The 6,202-nt window shown below is 38.9% G+C and overlaps 1 protein-coding gene across 2 annotated transcripts in view; it reads left to right on the top strand.

Annotated features, from left to right (window-relative positions):
- The first annotated feature begins 1,851 nt into the window (after positions 1-1,851).
- LOC108089159 overlaps positions 1,852-6,202 on the top strand; it is a 125,478-nt gene continuing 121,127 nt past the window's right edge. Inside the window, exons 1-2 of one of the 2 annotated variants that reach the window (XM_017187283.2) lie at positions 1,852-2,046; positions 3,769-4,170. The gene's annotated coding sequence lies outside the window, so the exon portion shown is untranslated. Of the gene's footprint in view, positions 2,717-3,749; positions 4,171-6,202 lie in introns of both variants that reach the window. The other variant, XM_017187284.2, reaches the window with a different exon arrangement.

Raw genomic sequence — 6,202 nt, 5'->3', positions numbered from 1 at the left:
ATATTGCGAAATAAATTGATTGTTAAACGGGGGACTGCTAATGTTGGCCAGCGGAAAAGTGAGTGGAGAATTGGCAGCGTATTTCAATGATGCCCCGGCTCACTTTGTATGCACATTTCAAGTGGTTCGCTGGGGCAATTAAACTTAATTGACGACGAGGAGCGTGCATTGTTAAGTAGGTTTCGGAGGGGAAAGCATTTTCATTTTTTTTCGTTTTATTTTGTGTTCGTTCAATAAGCGCCTTTGATTTCTGCGAGGCTGGAAGGCTGATCGATTGCTAATTGGAACATTTAAAATATGCAGTAGTAGGATATCCTATGCAGTTATGCAATGCACTTTAATCATTTTGGATTCAGTTCCTAACCTCTAAGTAAGTAATAAGTTTTTAACCTAATTATACTATTTATGGAATACGAGTTTAATTAAAGAGGAGTTCATTCACTTGCCAACTTCTTCTTTTAATGTATTTACACTCTCTTTGTGTGGAAGAAATGCACTGAACTGCATAAAGGATTTTATGACGTCTTCATATGGATTTTCAATCGCCTGCGGCCCTCTCAAGTTGTTTGTTTTTATTAAATTTTCCTCGAAATCTTTGGCTCGAACACACACTTATGGTGTGTGTGGAACATAGAAGGCTACACTCGGATTTTGCACGCATGAGCGATTTTGCCAGTTTCTTTGACGCTGTCTGTCGTTCTAATAAAAGAAATCTGTCAAATTCAAACGCTCGTAAATGTCTTACACAGCCAACCGGTCACAAGAGCGGCAATGTTTTTTAACTGTTTACCCCGTCACTTATTTTTTTCTTATTTCAACATATATTTATATATATATATTAATATATATGAACACCAGGCCGCATAAAGCCATGCCTGCTAATCATATCGCATTTATTACTTTTATACATTGAGATTTTACAATTGACTGAATTTCGAAGTGTTTTTTACCGACCTTTGTGCCGTCATAAGAGCTCTATATGTGTTTTTTGATGTCAAGGAAGGTCGGTATCCGAAAACAATTCAAATAGAAGATAAGCAGACTAATTAAATTACCAGGACTGCCGAGCTCTTAAGAGGTTGGTGCATTCTAGGAGTGTACATCAAAGTGAAGGTTAAGTAGTTATACTAACATCAATTTGAACTGATTACAGAAGTATGTTATTTTTTAAATGTAAAACCAGCCATAAAAGAATTATAGAAAACTTTGCTATTTATGTTCAACTAATTAAAGAAGAGAGAATTGCCATCATAAAAACGTAATAGATATATAATTAGCCAATTAATTTGTACAAATAAAATAACAATTCTGAATAAATCTAATACAAAAAGTGAAGTATATTAATATTAAATAGTAAATCCATTTTCAATTTTAAGGAATTAGAAATATTTATAAGGGTTTCCCAATATCACTTAAAGTTTTTTACAAATTAGTTTGAAGATTTGTTGTAAGATTGTATATTTTTAACAAAATAGTGTTTAATTTTAGTGTAGTAACTCCATTGATAATAATTTGTATAGATCCCATCTTAAAATTCCCAACCACTTAAAGCCTTGCCAACTATTCTGAACCCTCCTGTGTGTGGAACGCAAATGGTGTTTCTGACCTACTGAACGAGTAAGCGGCAACCTTTCGGCGAGGACTCGTGCTGAATCTGCAGGATGCGAGCGGAGAGCGAGCGAGCGAACAGCATCCAACCGAAGGATGCTTGCGACGAGTCGTCCTTCGTCGTCCTTGCTCGTTTCTGGGGATGACAACCCTGTCCGCCGGAATTCAGATGCTGTTGCGCCTTCGAAACGCCAGGCGTTGCCGTCTTCCGGGCGCAGAGTTCAGTACTTTCGTGTCTGGCTATCCGTGCGGTTATCCTCGCGGCTCGTTATCCTGGCCAACTTTCAACTCGTCCGTGCGATTTGCCCGCTTGATACGTGATATTGCGCGTACTTCAATTAACACAAATAGTTTGGCGAGAGTGTGAAGTTTCGGGTGTCAGCCCAAAATTAAATATGTAAATTATTGTGTGGAGTGCGGCCTGTAATTGAACAAACTGTGAGTCTAATTGCGGATATGTCTGTCTTGTATCCACTCAATTCGACGATTTTTCCGGTCCTGACCTAACTCAAGCGTTATGCATAGGCGCCGCATTCAGAAATGATTTTTGTTTGCCACAAAAACCCCAACCTCGGTTGCTCTGCGAAGTGCGATTTATTTTTTATTTGCTGGTTCGTTAGTTAAATTAGTGGCCTTTGATTAGTGGCTGGCTTTCGCCGGCAGACAAGCCATCAATCAGCTAAAAAAAAAAGAATAAACTCTTTTTTAATAGCTAAATAAACGCGCTAATAGCTTTTGCTTCGAACGATAAATTTTGTTTTCACGGACAGTTGGCAAACTAATATTTTTAGCGGGGTCTACAAATTAAATGATAACAAAAAGCACTAAACATTTTCCGAAAGCAAATTTAAATTGTGAAAATGAATATATTTGCTTTAACGTGATAAAAACTTGTTGTAGTATTTGTAATTGAAGGAAATGAATGTGGCAAAATCGATCCGAATCGAGAGCGTATAAGCTGTTGTCCAAATAAGAAGGAGCTGCTGTTTAGCTCGCTAATCCGCTTCTAATTAGAGTGAAGCCCCCTCCAATTAACGAACGTAAACGTTGGGGGATAATCAGTAGAATATCTCTCGTTGCGCCGGAAATTAAAGCAATAAAACACCAGGTAGAGTTGATGAAAACTGCAAAAAGGGGAAAAGGTGAACTTTTTTGTAACTATTATTCGAGAGGAAACTGTGTTCCGCCATTTAGATGAATACACATACACACACACCTGCGTTCTTGTGTGTGTGTGTGTGTGCAAACACTGGGTGTTGCTTTCGCTACGCATTAGCATAATTAAAATTCGGCAAACACTACATGTGCCGCTGAGGCAGGGCTCCATTAGCCCCAAAAGGCAAACACAACCGACTTGACCCAAGGCGAACCTTCGGCTGCCGCGGGGCACATGCAACAAAACCCTATTACTCATATTTAAGTAGACTCGCGAGTGTGTATGTATGAGTTTATGTGTGTGTTTGTGTGTGTGTGGCAAATGCCTGTTTGTAATACCCTTGAACTTTATTGTTTGAACATCAGCGGTTTGCCAGGCCTTTCGCTTTTTTCCCCCAATCCCTTTTGCAACACTGCACCACCTCTTCTGTCCCCCTCCCTCCCCGTTGAAATGGGTTTCCGTATCCGGTTGCCATTGCTTCGCCATTTTTATGCCGCTGAATGGTTGTTTGTGTACGTGGCCGTGTTTTTTTATTGCAGCCTGTCAGGCGCAGCAATACATCGGTTCACCATTGAAAGTATATAGTATGTGTGCGCGCATTTTTCAGACAGTTTTCAAAAACATTTCACAATTTGTTAGTTTATATTGCAATTTCTCAGGGGCGTCTGGCGTTCCCATTACATTCTATCAACCCAACTTCAAGTGAACACGCTTCAGAGGACATTTACTAAATCATATACTGGTCCTGCTTGATTTCATTAGATGAATACGTCCAGTTCAATTGCTTCTGCCTTGCATCTTGCCATTACAATATGGCAAACAATCTTGGCTTTGATTGCACTCAATTGAATATGGATCCTTGCAAACTGAATCAAAGAGAATTCAATTTCCCAATTGAATTCGAATCAGGTTCACTTCATTTTGAGTTGTAGTGAAACACGTTTACATTACCCATCTGCTTACTTACCAACTGTACGGATTAAAGCGAATCATTTGAATTGCAGAATCGAACGGTTTTATGTTTATGTTTGCACCTGATTAGCGGACAATTAATGCCCATCGACAATTAAATGCTGCCTGTTAAATAAACGCAAAATAAATGTAATTAAATTAATTTCGTGCTGGGCAAAGAATAACAAGGAAGTGTCTGTACAAAGTTCAACGGGGAAAATAAAAATAAAATAAAAATAATATGAAAACTGTGTGAGCAGTCTACGTATGAAAAGCCAGCAACAAAACGGCAGCGGGAAAAGCATCAGCTGCGGAAAAGTAAACACAAAGTTTTGGATTCTGGCAGTGGCTGTTTGCACAGCATCCGGGACTTCATAATTTCATCCGGTTGTATTTAAATTATACTCAAGGTGCCACGAAACAGGATTTCCACATGCCGCATAAATACCCCTAATGTAAGTATCATTTTCTTGTTAAATGCGAATATAGACACACCCATTTTCGACTTGCAAATAGTTACTTTAAGGTTAAACAAGTTTGCCAGTTACATATCATATTTTCCGCTTCACCCTGTCTGTTTTGAAATACTTAAGGTTTTTATTTCGCTTCCTTTACCGAAAAGTTTTGCCTGATGTAGTCGTGTTGCTATTGTTGACTCCGGTTTCAATGCGGGCTTTTTCCTCAGCCATGTTATCTCTTAGTCATTGTCTTTTTGGCCGCACTCGGAAGACACTGCCACAAACTCTGTTAGTTTGCCCACAAAAAAGTGACTATGGTGCAAGAATGTCTGAAAAAAATACACGTAACTGATGTGAAAAGGAAGAAGATTGTACGCAGATGCTGTGAAATTTGAAATACACTGTTGAGAGGATTTCAAAAAGCATAAATAACAATACGTTAGAAAAAGTTTACTTGGGACTCATTCATTCTTAATAACTACATAGTGTTAAACGAATGTCTGGATGAACTATTCTCTTTCAAAAAAAGGTTTTATAAATATCAAAGGACCTAAGCAAATAGTCCTTTCCAAAAACAACCCACCCTTCGGCAGAGTATAAAAATAGAATCAACTTTAAGCAAAATGAGGCAATAAAGATTTATCTCGAAAGGACCGCCGCCAAAGCCAATGCAGCAGATTTGTCAAGGATTTGCGGCTGGAAATTTATTTTTGCTGCTCGTCCCCCGCTCATTTTCGTTTATTTTTTGCCATCCGAACGAGGAATAAAGCAAACAGGGTATAGTTTCCCCATTGATTTTTAAGCAAAAATTCAAATATATTGCCTGGGTTTTGTGTGCGCTGCCGAAACGGACGAACGAAACAAGCGTAATCTATGATGTCACATTCAACATGCATAAATTTTAATTAAAACAAAAATAGAACAGAGCTAGTTTGTTTATCGGTCAAAGTGAAAATGTATTTGTTTGTTTTTCGAAAGCAATGTATTTTTATTGCCTACATTCGAGGGCGGTTGGCATGGCATTTATCAGTTCTTAACGCAGTGATGACTTTAGTCCTGTAAGCTCTGAATAAAAAATTACTTTCGTTGCCATCCAACTAAAAGTACTGAAAGCAGACATTTTTGCTAAACACCTGACTAAATTGCGCTGCTCGTTTCTGCGCAACTCACATTCAGGCGAATTTTCGCACAAGTTGTTGGGAAAAGTTAGACAAAACTATGCGCAAATTTGACAGGACAGGAAAAGCTGTTGGACTGCTCATGACATCACTTAAGAGGAACTTCGCAACTATGGTTACATTACCAATTGCAATTGCAGTTGAAGCCTTCCAGATGCTCGAGGGTATTTATACACCCCTTAATGTTTACGAATTTAACGTAAACTGTTTGCCTAAAAACATTTTCCTTTTCCACCACATTATGCATTGGCTCCTGGCAACTGGGAAAAGGGAAATCTTTCTGGGCCGTCAATTATCGGTTTCCACAGCAAGATTCATTATGTACACCCGATGGTAAACAAGTTTTTCCTTCACGCGCCATCTGCCAACATTTTTGTTTTTGTTTTTTTTTTTTTTGACTATGTCGGCGTTTTGCTTTATTTTTAAATAATCTCGACGTGAGGCTTTCCAAAAAATTTGTGCGGTCGTATACATGAGTTGTTTAGCAAAAGATAAAAACGTGATTACGAAACAAAACACTCGGCGGTGGAGAGAAGTGCGTATATATTGGGGATATTTTCATGGGGCATTGTGCTTGCCGCCGCCAGTGGCACCATAAATCAAAAAACCACAGTCCTCTCGCTTAGGTCATGGGAAAACGGAAAAGTTAAACGGAGAAAATTGTGGAAAACTTTAGTTTTAATGGGCCAAGTCGCGTTTTTCCCGCCCGCCTCGATCGTTCGATGAAAACAAAGCGAATTCCTAACACAGAGTGCCACGAACGCGTTAAGAATTATTGATGCCTCATTGCTGATTGCTCTGCGTTTACGCCATTTGACACACATCCCGACATCCTCCCAAATCTCCCAGGA

The sequence above is a fragment of the Drosophila ficusphila genome, unplaced genomic scaffold, assembly GCF_018152265.1.
Source record: "Drosophila ficusphila isolate 14025-0441.05 unplaced genomic scaffold, ASM1815226v1 contig_723, whole genome shotgun sequence".
NCBI classification, from domain to species: Eukaryota; Metazoa; Arthropoda; class Insecta; order Diptera; family Drosophilidae; genus Drosophila; species Drosophila ficusphila.
This window is presented reverse-complemented; position numbering and strand designations above follow the sequence as displayed.